General features: G+C 43.5%; 1 pseudogene; it reads right to left on the reverse strand.

Moving 5' to 3' along the window:
* Nucleotides 1–359: 359 nt before the first annotated feature.
* LOC141988495 (cytochrome P450 2D15-like) lies at nt 360–15,999 on the reverse strand (annotated as a pseudogene).
* Nucleotides 16,000–16,024: the final 25 nt, after the last annotated feature.

A 16,024-nucleotide genomic window follows, 5' to 3' on the forward strand; every position in this document is an offset into this window, starting at 1 on the left:
CCAGCCCTGCATTTTTGTGACTCTAAGTCACTGGGAGCAGCACTCCCACCCCATGAACAATGAACTGAATCAAAGGATCTGACCCACTTTGCCACTCTGCCATATATCACTGACGACTGCAAACACCTAATTCCAGAAAGACAGGAATGCACATATTGCCTCACTGGAACAGACCTGTGCTCCATCTAGTCCAGCATCCTCTCCCTGACCGTGACCAGTACCAGAGAATTCTGAGGAAGTTCCAAGAAGCCCCGTAATGAGCAGTTAATATTTGGCTTGTGCCCTGCAGCATGAGAACTGATGACCTTTATTCATTTTAAAGATAAAGACATCTGTGACTCCTTTCCACAGCGACAGCCTCACCCAACTGCTCTGCCCTTGGATTTACCTGCAGAGAAAGGCAGGAAGCCCTCCCGCTTCACAAACTGCCCATCTGCATCCAGGAAGTGCTCCGGGTAGAACTGGTGAGGCTTCTCCCAAATCGTTTCATCCTTGCAGCCAGCCAAGCCTACAGGGGAAGGCAGAAGCACAAACTGCGATGATGGTGGTGCCCTAAACATTCCCATTAACGTCCCCAAAATAAAAACAAACAGGTTATTTCAGGAGAAAATAAACCATTGTCAACTTTACCTTATGCTTCCTTTTACTATCATCTATAGTGAAAGAAAAGCCAGGCAGTTCTCTTTTGCCCTATTAATCAGGTAATGGCACAACTTTCCATTGGAAAAGGCCTATCAATATAACATTTGTGTATGTAAATGAGATTTCCACTTCCTTCAATGATATTAGCAGGACAAAATTTCCTCCCACTCCAGATCTCCCTAAATTTTCAAGCAAATGAATTCTGTATAATGAGATTCAGTTGAATTTATACTGTTGGATCTACAGGTAGAAAAACAGCTCACTGTGAGGTTCAAGTCCTTTAGAATAGCACGCTACTAAGTAAGTATCCTAGCAATATCCCTTAGCAATCTGCATCTGGGCTGCATTAATATTCCAGGGGTCACAATTGCTGTACCTTAGGGATGAAAAAGCCTTGAACTTCAGTGTCCTGGTATGTCGTGCTAGGCACTCCAGCAAAAACAACATCACAATAACGCTGAGTTTCATAGCTCACAGCATTGGTGTAAGGCAAGTTCACTTGGTCCTCTGTCTCGGGTGACCTGTCCCTGCCAATCACCTTATCAATTTCCTCATGGACTCTTCCTGGAAATATAGGAACACTTTATATAGTGTTATACCAATAAAATAAAAACCAGCAGGATCTTATTAAAGGGGAAAAGGCAAAATGCCACATTTATTGTGAATACAGAAAGCATCATAATAAGCAGTTAGTTATATCTATAACATTCCATTCAATTTCATATTTATTCACACATTCATTCATACACACAGGTTCTGCAAGGTTGTTATCATAGTTACCAGCCTTAGAGTTGCTCACGCCAAGCCACTGGCCAGGTGGCCTGGACATGAGGAGGGAGCAGGGCCTAGTCAGATGCACATCTGATGCTCCTGGAAGTTGGGTTGCAGAATCAGACCCCAAAGTTCTCACTTTCTAGAGCACATTTTTATAGGAATTTATTCCTATGCCAGTCTATGGGAATTGCTTCATCATGCTGTTGCTGAATCAATCAGCAGATGGCACATTCCTGACAGCTCCGTGCTGCCAGATGTTATCTTGTTCTTTGGCTCTCCTATCCTTGAGGCTGTTGGGTGGATTCCAGTCTGCCCTCCGGGGGTCCTCTGGTTATTTCCACTTGACGCCTTCTTCAGCCGATGGACACTGGATTCTTAGGCTGGCACCTCCCTGATCATTCAGTTATTATCCACACCAAGCATCCATCCACATACATCCTCTATCTCTATTTTAATCACAATTGTTAACAAAGCAAGATAAGTACAACAAAAGGGCGGGGAGTCTCTCGGTGCTGTTTCTGTTGTTACAGAGTATTGCTTTGAGTCTCTCTCTGTGTGAGTAGTTGTTGTTATAAAGAATTGCTCTGAGAACAGACTCTGTCTTAGAATGTACTACCACAATTAGCAGCTTGCAAGTTTCACACAGAGAGGGAGAGAAACAGCACCAAAAACCAAGAGACCTCTTAATTAGTAATACCCTGGAATTTAAACTATGGGGAATCAAACTCATTTGTGATTTTAATAGAGAACTTCTTTAATATGATCCAACAATAGCAGGGAGTATAACAGAGTAGATGTAATAGACTATTAAGGGTCTGATCCAGTTACCACTGAAATCAGTTGAAACATTCCCATTAACTTCTATTCTAAAGAGACCCTCTATCAACCCTTTATATTTGGCACGAATAGGTATTCCCTTCCAAGAAACAGGTAACGTGTATTCAGTGTAAATGAGTTTCCGTGCGTTATGTCTACGCTTAGACGCTTACACTGGCTACTACTTTGTTGACACGTGAAGAATTCTAGCAGACTGCAGAGGCACAATTTCCATAACAGACACAGGGACAACCACTGTGGGGAGTGCGGGGGGATACCCTCCCTCCAGGATGTTGTCCTCCCCACCACTCTGGTCATGGAGTTAAAAATGAAAACGCTTTTCATCTTTCCCTTAAGATGTGCCCTCCTGCTGCTGCCCACCTCCTCTTAACGCCCCCCTGCACATCACCATTTTCACCTCTCCCCCCGCTCTGCACTGTGCTCGGGGCTGTACCAGTGTAAATATGACAAACTGCTGTGCTGCAGCCAGCCAAGCCTACAGGGGAAGGCAGAAGTGCAGAGGCTGCAGCACCACTTAGGCCTGTACACTGGGAAATCAAGTCGGCCTAACTACGTCACTCACAGGTGTGAAAAACCCGCACTGGGAAACCTCGGAATTTCAGAAGCCCCAGGAGGAGGTGGGGGGCGGGGCGGGGAGGCGACGGGGGGCGTGATTGGGGAAGGAAGCAGGGGAAAGAGCCAGGGTGGCGGGGGTCGGGGGAAGGAGACGCACACGAGCAGAGAGTAGGGAATGGGAGGGTGTGAGTTAGCTTGCGGAGGGAGGCTTCCTGTGGGGGGCAGTGAAGCGGGGAGAGGAACATGAGAGGAGAGCGGAGGCTGCACAAAGGGGGTCAGAAAGAGCTCTCCCCAGCAGAGGGGTGGCTGAGGACTGTGTGTGGAGGGATGGCATCTTGTTTTGGCAGAAGGCTCTGGAACACCAAGGCCAGGTCTAGACTACAGACCTATATCCATATAACAACATCGCTGAGCAACGAGTTATACCGACCTCACCCGCCGTGCAGACAGGACTCCCTGGGTCGCAGGCAGGTGTCTGCGGAGTGAGGTAGGGCAGCCTGCATGGAGGTATGTGTGTGAATGGAGTCGTTAGGGCAAGGGCCTGCCTGTGTGAGTGGGCTCTGAGGACGTGTGTGGGGCTCGGTTTGGTCTGATTGATTGGGGGTGTGGGGGGTTGGAGGAGGACGGCAGCTGAGCCAGAGAGTGATCTTTGTGTGGGAGGCCAGAGGGTGCGTGTGAGAGAGGTCTGGGGGACGGGAGGGAGCGTAAAGTGCCTGTGGGTGAGGAAGGACAAGGTGAAGGGTTTGGTCGGGGCTGCAGGAGAACTTGAGACTGACAACCTGGGGGAAGGAGGGAGGGAGCACAATGTAGGAAAGAAGAGAAAGGTAGATGCGATGGAGAAGAGAAGGAAAGAGAGTGAACAATTAGGACATAATGTCGAAAAATACTACTAAAGGGATAATAGACTGAAAATACAGAGCAAAACGTCTGCAGTGAGGAGATGACGGTGTGAAGGAAATGGAAAAGGGGAAAGAACAAATGCGAAGGAGACCAAGGATACTGTGTAAAGGTTTTGTAGTTAAGAAATGTGATAAAATGTGCTGTGCAGGAGGGGACAAAAAATTTGCCTTGGGCCAGCCCTGGCTCCCAACTAGCCCCTCTCCCATCATTGTGACTTCTTTATGTTCGACAAAAGTCTCCCACCTGGTCCCTATCCATTTTGTTTTCCTGTTGTTGCACCTACGAGAAGTTGTACAGATGTGTCAGTTAATCGAGGCTTTTCGTGAGTCCCTCTATTTATTGTTTCAACCAATTCGTCTGTATTGAAGGAAGGTTCACTGGTCTGCATTTCCCCAGCCCAGTCCGAGAGGCTTTTTAAACCACCGTGACAATATTTGCTCCTCCAGTATGGTATCTGATCATTTCAGAGACAGCACGATTTTGTTAGCAGCTCAGCCACTTCATTCTTAAAGTCCTTGGAATCTCTTGGAGATAAGCCAGCTGGTCTTGGTGGCACTTACATATACCCATTTATTCCAGAACCTTTTCTTTGTTAATTCTATCTCTGACTATGCCTCGTGATCACTACCTGAAAATATATAGCAGAGGTAGATATCTCCCCAAAGGTTCGCTGTTGTAGTGAGGACTGATACAAAGAAACCATTTAGCTTCTTGTTAATGTCCTTATCCTCCTTGATCGTTCCCTTTCTTCCCTGGTAGTTCTGGGGACCAACCAATTCTCCCAGACATCCTGCTTCTGATATACTGAAATAATGTGTTTGTTTTCATGTCTTTGGATATAAGTTCTTTACATTTCCTTTCGCCTCTCCTAATTTCCATGTTATAGTTTACCTCTTTACCGTCCTTTCTACTGACATCGCTTGGGCTGGATTCCATTGTATTTTTTACAGATACCTCTTTGGCCTGGACAACCAGGATGCTACTTAAGCAACCCTACCCTATCCTCACTTCTGACTCTAGCGCCTTTTTGACTGCCTTGTTCATTTTTAAAATCCCCCTTGGAAAGTGCAAGTTTTTGGTTTGATTCTTTCCCTTCAGCAGTTAAACTTATTTATATGGTGGTGACACTTAGTGTCTGAACTATACTTACTTCTTGAATTAAGTCCTATGTGATATTAGGACTAAGCTGAGTGCAGACTTTCTTTTTATGTGTTGGAGAAATAATTGTTTCAAGAAGAAATTGTGTAAAAGAGTTGAGAAAAGGCTTCTTCTTATATATCCCTGAAGTTGATCGGGGGTGGAAGTGAAAGGGGCCAAGATTTTCCAAAGCGACTAGTGCGTGTGGGCGACACAATGTGTAGGTGTCTGTTTTGACAAGAGGCCTGATTTTCAGAAAGTGCTGAGTAGCCACCCTCTGAAAATCACGATCTTTTAAGGTATCTCAAGTTGAACACCCAAAAGCTGAGCTGCCCAAAATTGCTAGTCATTTACCGAAATCTTGGCTTGAGCATTTGTGGCTAGAGAGAGAAAACTTAGCAAGGAGACACAAGGTGCACTTAACAGTAGCAGTGGGTTTTTATGCACATACTGAGATCTTTAACAAGGGCTTTCCCTCTCCTCATGAGTTTTGCTTTCCCCCTCAGCACATAATGCTCCATGATGATTGTGTGGAATTATCCCTCCTCATTACTGTAGTTCTGTCCAATAGTAAATGCTACTGACTGTACTCCAGGAGGTCGCATCTGAAAGACAAAGCATCTTGTGACATTGCACTCTATATGATTTTATGAAAATATGCTCATGAGTATGAATATAATATAACTGGAATATGCTTCATGCAAAAGGTCTCTTGTAAGGTATCATTACAAAGCTTATAATCTGTGGTCATCCTATTTATATAAATGTATCACTCTAGTATCTGAAACTAGAAATATGAAATATAACTCTGAGGGCCTATTGTAATTATGCAAAGTGTGGGCCATTAATGGTGGTTGCGAATCTTGATGGCTCCCATTAGCTAGGACAATTGACTGTGGATGGCTCTGTTTGCAGGCAGGCCTTCCTGTGAGTCAGGCTGGGAGGAATGAAGGCTTGGAGTCTCACAGGAAATTGACAGATTGACAGAGCCAGAAGCGTATCCAGAAGTCACCTACTACAGGACAGGCCCAATAAAGAAAATAACAGAACACCACTAGCCATCACATTCAGCCCCCAACTAAAACCTCTCAAACGCATTATCAAGGATCTATAACCTATCCTGAAGGATGACCCATCACTCTCACAAATCTTGGAAGACAGGCCAGTCCTTGCCTACAGACAGCCCCCCAACCTGAAGCCAATAATCACCAGCAACCACACACCACACAACAGAACCACTAACCCAGGAACCTATCCTTGCAACAAAGCCCGTTGCCAACTGTGCCCACATACCTATTCAGGGGACACCATCATAGGGCCTGATCACATCAGCCACACTATCAGAGGCTCGTTCACCTGCACATCTACCAATGTGATATATGCCATCATGTGCCAGCAATGCCCCTCTGCCATGTACACTGGTCAAACTGGACAGTCTCTACATAAAAGAATAAATGGACACAAATCAGACATCAAGAATTATAACATTCAAAAACCAGTCGGAGAACACTTCAATCTCTCTGGTCACTTGATTTCTGACCTGAAAGTGACTATTCTTCAACAAAAAAACTTCAAAAACAGACTCCAACGAGAGACTGGTGAATTAGAATTAATTTGCAAATTGGACACAATTAACTTAGGCTTGAATAGAGACTGGGAGTGGTTGAGTCATTATAAAAAGTAAAACTATTTCCCCTTGTTTATTCCTGCCCCCACCCCCCACTGTTCCTCAAACGTTCTTGTTAACTCCTGGAAATGTGCTGGAAATGGCCCACCTTGATTATCACTTCAAAAGGTTTTCTCTCCCCAAACCCCACTCTCCTGCTGGTAATAGCTCATCTTAAGTGATCACTCTCCTTACAATGTGTATGATAAACACCCACTTGTCATGGTCTGTGTGTATATGAATCTCCTCACTGTATTTTCCACTTTATGCATCCGATGAAGTGAGCTGTAGCTCACGAAAGCTTATGCTCAAATAAATTGGTTAGTCTCTAAGGTGCCACAAGTACTCCTTTTCTTTTCACAGGAAATGTGACCATGTCACCTGGTACTGAAATCCATCTTAAACCTGGTGCTTTTCCATTTAGAAGCAGGGACGGGGGGGACCCAGAGAGACAAAGGATTCCCACATTCTGCCAAAGCCATATAAGGGGGTGGAACAGAACAAAGGAGGCAGCCATCTTGAGGAATCCCCTAGCTACCACCTGAGCTGGAACAAGGGGCTGTACCAGGGGAAAGGATTGTGCCCAGACTAGGAAGGCGTCCAGTCTGTGAAAGAAACTTATTGAAACATCTCTGAGGGTGAGATTTTATCTGTATTCAGTTTTATTACTGTACTAGACTTAGACTTGCATGTTTTCTTTTATTTTGCTTGATAATTCACTTTTTTTCTGTCTGTTATTACTTGGAACCACTTAAACCCTACTTTCTGTATTTAATAAAATCACTTTTTACTTATTAATTAACCCAGAGTATGTATTAATACCTGGGGGGGCAAACAGCTGTGCATATCTCTCTATCAGTGTTGTAGAGGGCGAACAATTTATGAGTTTACCCTGTATAAGCTTTATACAGGGTTAAACGGATTTATTTGGGGTTTGGACCCCATTGGGAGTTGGGCATCTGAGTGTTAAAGATAGGAACACTTCTTAAGTTGCTTTCAGTTAAGTCTGCAGTTTTGGGACATGTGGTTCAGACCCTGGATCTGTGTTGGAACAGACTGGCATGTCTGGCTCAACAAGACAGGGTGCTGGAGTCCCAAGCTGGCAGGGAAAGCAGGGGCAGAAGTAGTCTTGGCACATCAGTTGGCAGCCCCAAGGGGGTTTCTGTGATCCAACCCATCACACATCTTTAAGTAGAAAAATACTGGAAACTTGTCAATGGGAGGTACAGGGTGTGAGGAAGCTCTGGCCCTCCCAAACTGCATCACTTACTTTGGACATCAGGATAGCGAAGCATGAACAGCAGTGCCCAGCACAGGGTTACAGGGGTTGTTTCAGTGGCAGCACCAAACAGGTCAAAAACTGTAAAGATCAGGTTGTCCTCACTGAAAGTGCTCTCTGGGTCCATTTTAGCCTGAAGGAAATAAAAACAGGCTTGTCATACAACTTGGGTTTGTTGTTTTTTATTTAATTCACTCTACTAGCTAGGAGCACACATTTGGGTGTATAACACATTTTCCAGACGTAGGAGTCTGAGGCCCTGTTGCCCCACACCTGGTGTGATCATTGACACCCGTGCAGAGTGGAGGAGGATGCCTGATCAGAGTGACAGCATTTTACACTCCCTTTGAACTGGTGCACGTGTTTATACAAGGTATAGGGCAGTGGGGAGACAGGCCCACAATCTGAAAATCTTCTTAGTAGGGATTAGAATTCAAAATATGAATGCGTTTCAAGATCCTTCCTTGACTGAGAAGAGCTAAATAAACCAGAAATTAATGCATTGATCAAAGGTAGAGTCATTAAGGCTTCATGAAGTATGGGAATGAAATTTGAAATATTTTTGCATTACTTTCAAGGCTCATAATACTAGATTTCATAGAAGCACAAAATAAGGTTTAAAAAGACTGTATTATGGGGCCATTTCAGTGAAGTAAGTATACCAGATACATGGTTTTAGATGCAGTAACAATTCCTATTTAAGTCTCAGTTGTTCTAGGTTAATTCAATTTCCAGGTATTATTTGAAGGTAAGTGCTGACAAATTGCTTGGCACTGGACAAGATGAAATAAAGACAGATCCGGTCCTTTTAATGTTTTACAATCTAAGCAAGAGATACAGAATAGACAGGATGCAATGGGAAGTCCAAAGAAAATTATAATAAGAATATTTTAAATAGCTTAAAATCATTGACTTACTTCTTGTGGGCAAGAAGAAAATAGTGGATCTTTAGAAGGGATTTGGATGGAGAGAAGGCAATGGCTTAGTGGACCAGAATTTGGAGGGTGTTTCAGTGGTACGAGGTGGCACGAAAGAAGACACAGAGAAAACTGTGGGAGAATTAAATGAGCAAGGCATTGAGACAACCATCATTGGAAGATCACAGGTTTGGGGGTGATGCATTAAGAGACTGTGTCCAAGATATAATGTAGGTTGTGTAAGACTTTCAAGGCAAGGACAAGAGATTTAAATGTGATGTGGTAAACAAGAAGGAACCGGTAGAGTGGAGGAAGAAGCAGCAAGATTTGAAATTGGATGTGTGCATGAGGAGAAGGAGAGGAAGGGTTCATAGATAACCCTAGCTTTATGATCCTGGATGAGTAGGAAGATAGGAGAGCGGTTTTGGAAAAAAGTAAGAATCTCATTTTTAGCTATGTTAAACTTACATTGTGGACAAATCACCTAGGAAGAAATGTCAGAAGGACTGAAGTACAGGAGTCCTTCGCGAGAGATGGGTCAGGAGATCTGAGGTAGGTTTGCTAGTTATCAGTCTCGAGATGAAAGTTCCAACTCTGAAAGCAGATAAAGTTCCTCTGAGTTACAATGTAGAGGGAGTGGGCAAGGGCAGAGGTTTTAGGACTTCCACAGGCAGTAGACAAGCAGAGGAGGATCCACCACAGGGAATGCTGAAGGAATAGTTGGGGAGAAACCAATAGGAGGAGAACCAAGAAAGAACAGTACCACAGAAACCAAGGGAGGACAGAGTGACATTATCTGATTAAAATATGACCATATAGATCATTGTTGCAACCACTGTTATATATTTGCAGTAACTCATGTACAAAGGTGTCAAGTGAGGTGTCTACAAAGAGGTTATGATTTGCTGGTTATGGTTATGCTACTGTATGCATGTATCATTTTTATATTTGAACTTATAAGTATTGGCTCTATACCAAATGATTTCAAATGTTTGCTCTTGGGGTACCGCCCATAAGGTAACTAGTCAGCACATCTCAGAGGGACTATTCAAATGGAGTGGCCCATTGAAAGAACATTTAACTGACAATGGACCATTCTACACTTAATAGAATTTCCTACTGTAACTAGGCAAAATGCATGGACATGTGACTTGCCCATGTGACTCCAAACTCCAACTTGTTGCTGTAATTCTCCACAGTGAGAACAATGAAATTCCCTCCACATGGCGGAAGAGATAAAAGGGCCTGGAAACTCCTCCATTTTGCCTCTATCCTGCTCCAGCCTCTTTCCTGCCCAAACCTCTGGAATATGGACTATAGTAATGGGAGCGTTCTAACCAATGAACTGAGGACCTTCCAATAATTTGCAATAAGCCAAATAATCCAATAATTCCAATAAGCCAAAGACTTGACTTAAGCCAGCCATTTGTTCCATAATTGCTACAAGCCTGAACCAAGAACTTTGCAATTACTGTATGTATTTGATTCCTTTAACCAATTTTAACTCTCACCTTTCTTTCTTTCTTTTTATAAATAAACCTTTAGATTTTACATACTAAAGGATCGGCATCACCATGATTTTTGGGTACAATCTGAGTTATATATTAACCTGGGTGTGTGGCTGTTCCTTTGGGATCAGAAGAACCTTTTATTTAATGACACTGGTTGTAAAGAACCACTCACCTTTAAATCCAGTGGTTTTTGTGGTGACATAAGGACTGGAATGCCCAAGGAAACTGCTTTTATTACTTCTTTTTAGGTAGGGTGGTGAAACAGGAGTTTACTTTTGTTGCTGGTTGGGTATCTCTCATTGGAGAATAACCACCAGTTTTGGGTTGTGTTTGTCCTGTTTCTCAGCAGTTTGTCCTGAGTTTGGCATTCTCAATTGTGGCCCACTGAGGCACAGTTACAGACAGAAATGTGCATTCAGTGGTACTGAAAGCAGCAGAGAAGTCAAAGAAAATAAGAATGAGTTTATAAGCCATGAAACCTGGCCAAGAGAAGGCTACTGGCAACCCTTCAATATCAGTACATGTCCTATAATTAGTGATGTGGGATTTTTGTCACTTTTTGTAGTGTCATTGATGTTTACTTGGCAACAGTGCCACTGTTGGACTTGGTCATATCACTGGGCATCACAACTTCACTCTCACCTTCCCACCACGTCTCTCTCTGCAGTTGGGTAAGGAATGCATGCTGACAGGAAAACCCCCCAAGGATGGATGAGATTTTAAAACTTCACTAGTGTTGGTAAGGCTGCTTTGCCACACATTGGCCAGTAAATAATGTGAAAGGGATCGCATAGAATAGAGCAAATTATACTCTTACGTCTGCGGGGCCAGGACTGTGTCTACTCACATATCCGTACAGCACTCAGCACAGTGGGGCCTTAATCTTGTCTTGGAGCTGAGAGGGCTACCTCACTGTGAATAATGACCACGAACTGCATTTTGATTGGCATTTTCTCATACATGCCATATTCCACTCCACTGGGAGTGAAGTGCTGTTGGAGCAGAGATAAATCACAGGCAGGGAAGACAAGGTGAATTGTTAAATAACCAAGCACCGCATTTGTAAGCTGAGGTTACACTTAAACCCATACCTCCTTAGTCACCCTGAACTTTTCTTTTCAAAGTGCCCTTGAGTGTAAGGGGGCAAGTGTATGAGGATCTCTATCTAATTCCACTCACCTAGTGCTTCTGCATGTGTGTGCCTGAATGTTGCCCCTACTTGCTCTCTGCTGCATGCACTCAGGTGAAAGGGCCTGCAGGGTCCAGGTCTCAGCATAACTGATGGGTTGTTCCATCACAAGCACACATATCCAAACAGCAAAATATGGATCCATGTCTGTCTCCTCCTACCTTTTCTATCTCCTCCAGAAAAGCATCAATGAAGTCTCTGGTAAAGCCTGGATCCCGGGTCTCCTTGTGCTCCTTCACAATCTCTCTTAGGATGTCAAAGCTATCAGCATAGGGTTGGAAGATGTTATGATGAGGCCCAGGAATATACAACAACCAAGGCATCATGTTCAGAATCTACGATGGAAGAGACAGGAGAGGAAAAGCATTAGATAAGAAAGGCAGTTCTCAGATACTCGGCGGGGGAAGAGATGGAACTGGGATGGAATGTTCCCAACAGGCCAGCTCCCCGACTTCACACTGGGTAAATGTCTTGGGGCTCCCTACCTTGCTCCCTCCACCATACAACACAATGTGTTATGACCAGCATTGTCTGCATACAAGTTAACCATCTGACTAACCACCCCTGGGAGTAAATACCCTCCTCAATTCTGTTACCTAGCCTCCCATCCACATGACAGTGGCAACAGGAGAACAGTGAAGGGGGGCGGGGATGGGGAAAGATTACTGTTGAGACTTTTCTTATTGTTTCAGAGCTCTGGGGAGATATTAAATGTTACAAATACTGGCCCTGATGCTGCAGTCCTTACTCAGGATAAATGTCACTGACACTTATGGGCTGGGCTTATATACCTTTTTTCCCCCTGATCTACCTATTGAGTGTGATGGCCAAGGGCCTGTAAGTGCGAAACTCCTCAGCTCCTTCCAGCCACAGCCATACCTTGCCATAATTATCCCTGCAGGGTTCTGAAGAAATATTAGTCAAATAGCCACCTGTTCTCCTCACCCCTCCCCCTGCTGTAATAAATGGCAAAGGGTTGTATTGATTTACACTTTTTAGTTAATTTATTTCCCCGTTAACTGTGCCACTGTACACAAGGCTCAAAAAGGTGACACTTGTGGGTAGAAGTGGGCTTGGGTCCCTTGGGAATCTGTTTGAGCTAGATCGTTCCTAACACCGCTCCATGGGCCAGACCTGGTACTTCCGGTTTTTGTGACTCTAGGGGCTGTCTGTGAAACAGGTTTTCAAATAACGTTTATAATGCCAGCTGGCCTTTGAGTCTCTTGCTGGTGGCATCCATTTTGCTGAAAAGCAATGTTGTGACACCAGCAGCCTGGGGCAACTGGACAGAAGCCCGGTGTCAGGCTGTAAACCAGTTTCTACTCACCTGTAACAACCAGATTAGCAATCAGTCCATCCTGCAGAGGGCAGTGGTGTCTGTGTGTGCACACTGTGTGTGTGTATGCATATACACCGACAGTCCATCATAATGTACAGGACCCATAATGTACCCTGAAGGCAGAGCCATGTTGTTTGTGCTCCCCAAGAACTGATGTGCATGGAGGAGATGGGAAATTTGCCCTGCACTATGAGAAGCTTTAATTGCTTGAGGGACACGTGCCTTCACAGTTTTTCTATAGCCCAAATGGTCAAATAAAGAAAAGGGTGGTCGATCAGCAAAGTCCTCTGATCTCTGGAGCAATACTTCCTTTACAGCTTCTAACCCATTCAGCATGACCACATTTTTCCATCCAACCTGAAGAGAGACGATCTTTCCAAACTTCTCTCTGGGCTGTCAAGTAAGAGGGAAAAGAGAAAAAAAGAAAAACAGGATTAAAAAGAAAAAACAGGTACAAAAGCGGTAGCTTCAAATAAGAGACACTGTAGCATAGTCTGTGTCAGGCAGAGAGCACAGGGGCTTTGACTGCAGAGTGCTTAATCCCTGCAAGACTGTCGACCCAAGAGGGAATATGCCCAAAGTTGGTAGGAGGGATCTAGCTCAGCAACACATTTTCATATCATGCCGTGTGGATTTGGGTGGGAAGCCAATCAGTGTCCCTCTCCCTGGCAACCTTAATTTCCCAATTGCTATTTGGCCATAAAGAACATTGTTGGGTTTCAAAGTACTGTCTCACTGCACCAATACTCAGCTGTCCATTAGCGTTGGTCAAAACTCAATTTCCAGTTAGCGGGAAATTTTGATGTTTTGAAATTTGTTTCCAGTTAGAATCAGAATGAAAACAAATTTCCCAGACATTGAAAATTCCAAAAGAGTTCTGTTTTGGAAAGTTTTTGTTTCAAAATGTCATTTTGAAATCTGGAAGTTTGGATTCTAATGCTGTTTTGTTATATGGGGCTTTTTTATTTGTATAGGATTACATTTTATCCATAACATGTCAGTGGTAATAGTGCTCTGAATAGTACTGCTACTGATGTGTTATGAAATAATATAAAAATAATTAGAAATGAAGAACTCGGAAACAAACATTTTCCAAAGTCAACACATTTTCCCTTCAAAAGGCCATCCCCGGGGAATAGTTATCAAAACCAGCATTTGTTGTGTAAAAAATCTTTCAATGAAAAGATTCCCACCAGCTCTACTGTACAGCTGTGTATGGGAACCATTGCTAAAGTGATGTAATTCTCCAATTTACACACACCCCTTGGGAGGGTGCATCCAAGTCCTAGTTTAAGGGCCCAAATGAGGAATAAGGCACTTACATTGCTGCTTTCTCAACCATTAGATTAGTGTAAACTAGTGTCAATGCTTTCTTTATATTAACATTTACTTTAGCAAGTATAGTGAATGATACAAACTGATTTACAGTTTTGATGTACATATGGTTCCATAATGTATTACTGATCAACAATTAACCAACCACCTACACTGATTACAGTGAGGGGGGATTTCACAAGCTCACATGAAGTAACTTAGGGATGGTTTTTTGCCTTGCTTTTATTCTGTTTAGGTTTTTCTCCTTTTTACTGGGTGGGCATGTTATACCAATAAAATAAAAACCAGCAGGATCTTATTAAAGGGGAAAAGGCAAAATGCCACATTTATTGTGAATACAGAAAGCATCATAATAAGCAGTTAGTTATAGCTATAACATTCCATTCAATTTCATATTTATTCACACATTCATTCATACACACAGGTTCTGCAAGGTTGTTATCATAGTTACCAGCCTTAGAGTTGCTAACGCCAAGCCACTGGCCAGGTGGCCTGGACATGAGGAGGGAGCAGGGCCTTGTCAGATGCACATCCGATGCTCCTGGAAGTTGATTTGCAGAATCAGACCCCAAAGTTCTCACTTTCTAGAGTCCATTTTTATAGGAATTTCTTCCTATGCCAGTCTATGGGAATTGCTTCATCATGCTGTTGCTGAATCAATCAGCAGATGGCACATTCCTGACGGCTCCGTGCTGCCAGATGTTATCTTGTTCTTTGGTTCTCCTATCCTTGAGGCTGTTGGGTGGATTCCAGTCTGCCCTCCGGGGGTCCTCTGGTTACTTCCACTTGACGCCTTCTTCAGCCGACGGGCACTGGATTCTTAGGCTGGCACCTCCCTGATCATTCAGTTATTATCCACACCAAGCATCCATCCACATACATCCTCTATCTCTATTTTAACCACAATTGTTAACAAAGCAAGATGAATACAACAAAAGGGCAGGGAGTCTCTGGGTGCTGTTTCTGTTGTTACAGAGTATTGCTTTGAGTCTCTCTCTGTGTGAGTAGTTGTTGTTACAAAGAATTGCTTTGAGAACAGACTCTGTCTTAGAATGTACTAACACAATTAGCAGCTTGCAAGTTTCACACATAGAGGGAGAGAAACAGTACCAAAAACCAAGAGACCTCTTAATTAGTAATACCCTGGAATTTAAACTATGGAGAATCAAACTCATTTGTGATTTTAATACAGAACTTCTTTAATATGATCCAACAGGGACTTGAACCAAAATTAAGCAAATGGTACCAAATTGTAGCAAATCATCTAGAAAGAAGGCACTGGCCCTTGCTGCTACCAACACAACTGGCTGAAGGGTTACAGTACTCAGTGCCATAAATTTGGTGAAGGTACATAGCACTCCTCGTAGATAGCAAAGAGGTTTAGCTTTAAGCTTTAAAGTTCTGCTTTAAGCATAAAACTCAATTCATTCTTAACTATGGAGTTACAGTCTGGGAATCCTGGACCTACTGAAGTCAAGGTCAACCCCCCACTGATTTCGTAGGTCAGGGTTTTACTGCAAGCCTCCATAATAAACATAAGAGCTTCCACATGACTGCTCTGATGAGCCTGCATTTTGTGAACTCATGGAGCACCCATGAGGCATGACACCAAAACCAGAGCTAGCACAGAAGCCAAAACACACAACTACTCAAGGTTATGGAGAAGAGTTTGCCTTTTGGGACCTTGATTGCTCGAATTCTCTTGCAATATCACTGAATACAGGCTGAGGAGAATGTAATGGGCTGGACACACAGCAAAAGCATTGCAGTCAGACTTTAGGTGCATAAGGCACTTCAAGGTGGAAAGATTTATTTGTTTAGTTTATTACTCAGTGTTCCTGGAATGCAAATTGGGCCTTTACACAACAATAAGCAGCACTAGATGTGCATCTACCATCTCCAGGAACGCCGGCTCCATGTGGAGCTTAAGGATGATCGTCACC

The sequence above is a fragment of the Natator depressus genome, chromosome 1 (genome assembly GCF_965152275.1).
Source record: "Natator depressus isolate rNatDep1 chromosome 1, rNatDep2.hap1, whole genome shotgun sequence".
NCBI lineage: Eukaryota > Metazoa > Chordata > Testudines > Cheloniidae > Natator > Natator depressus.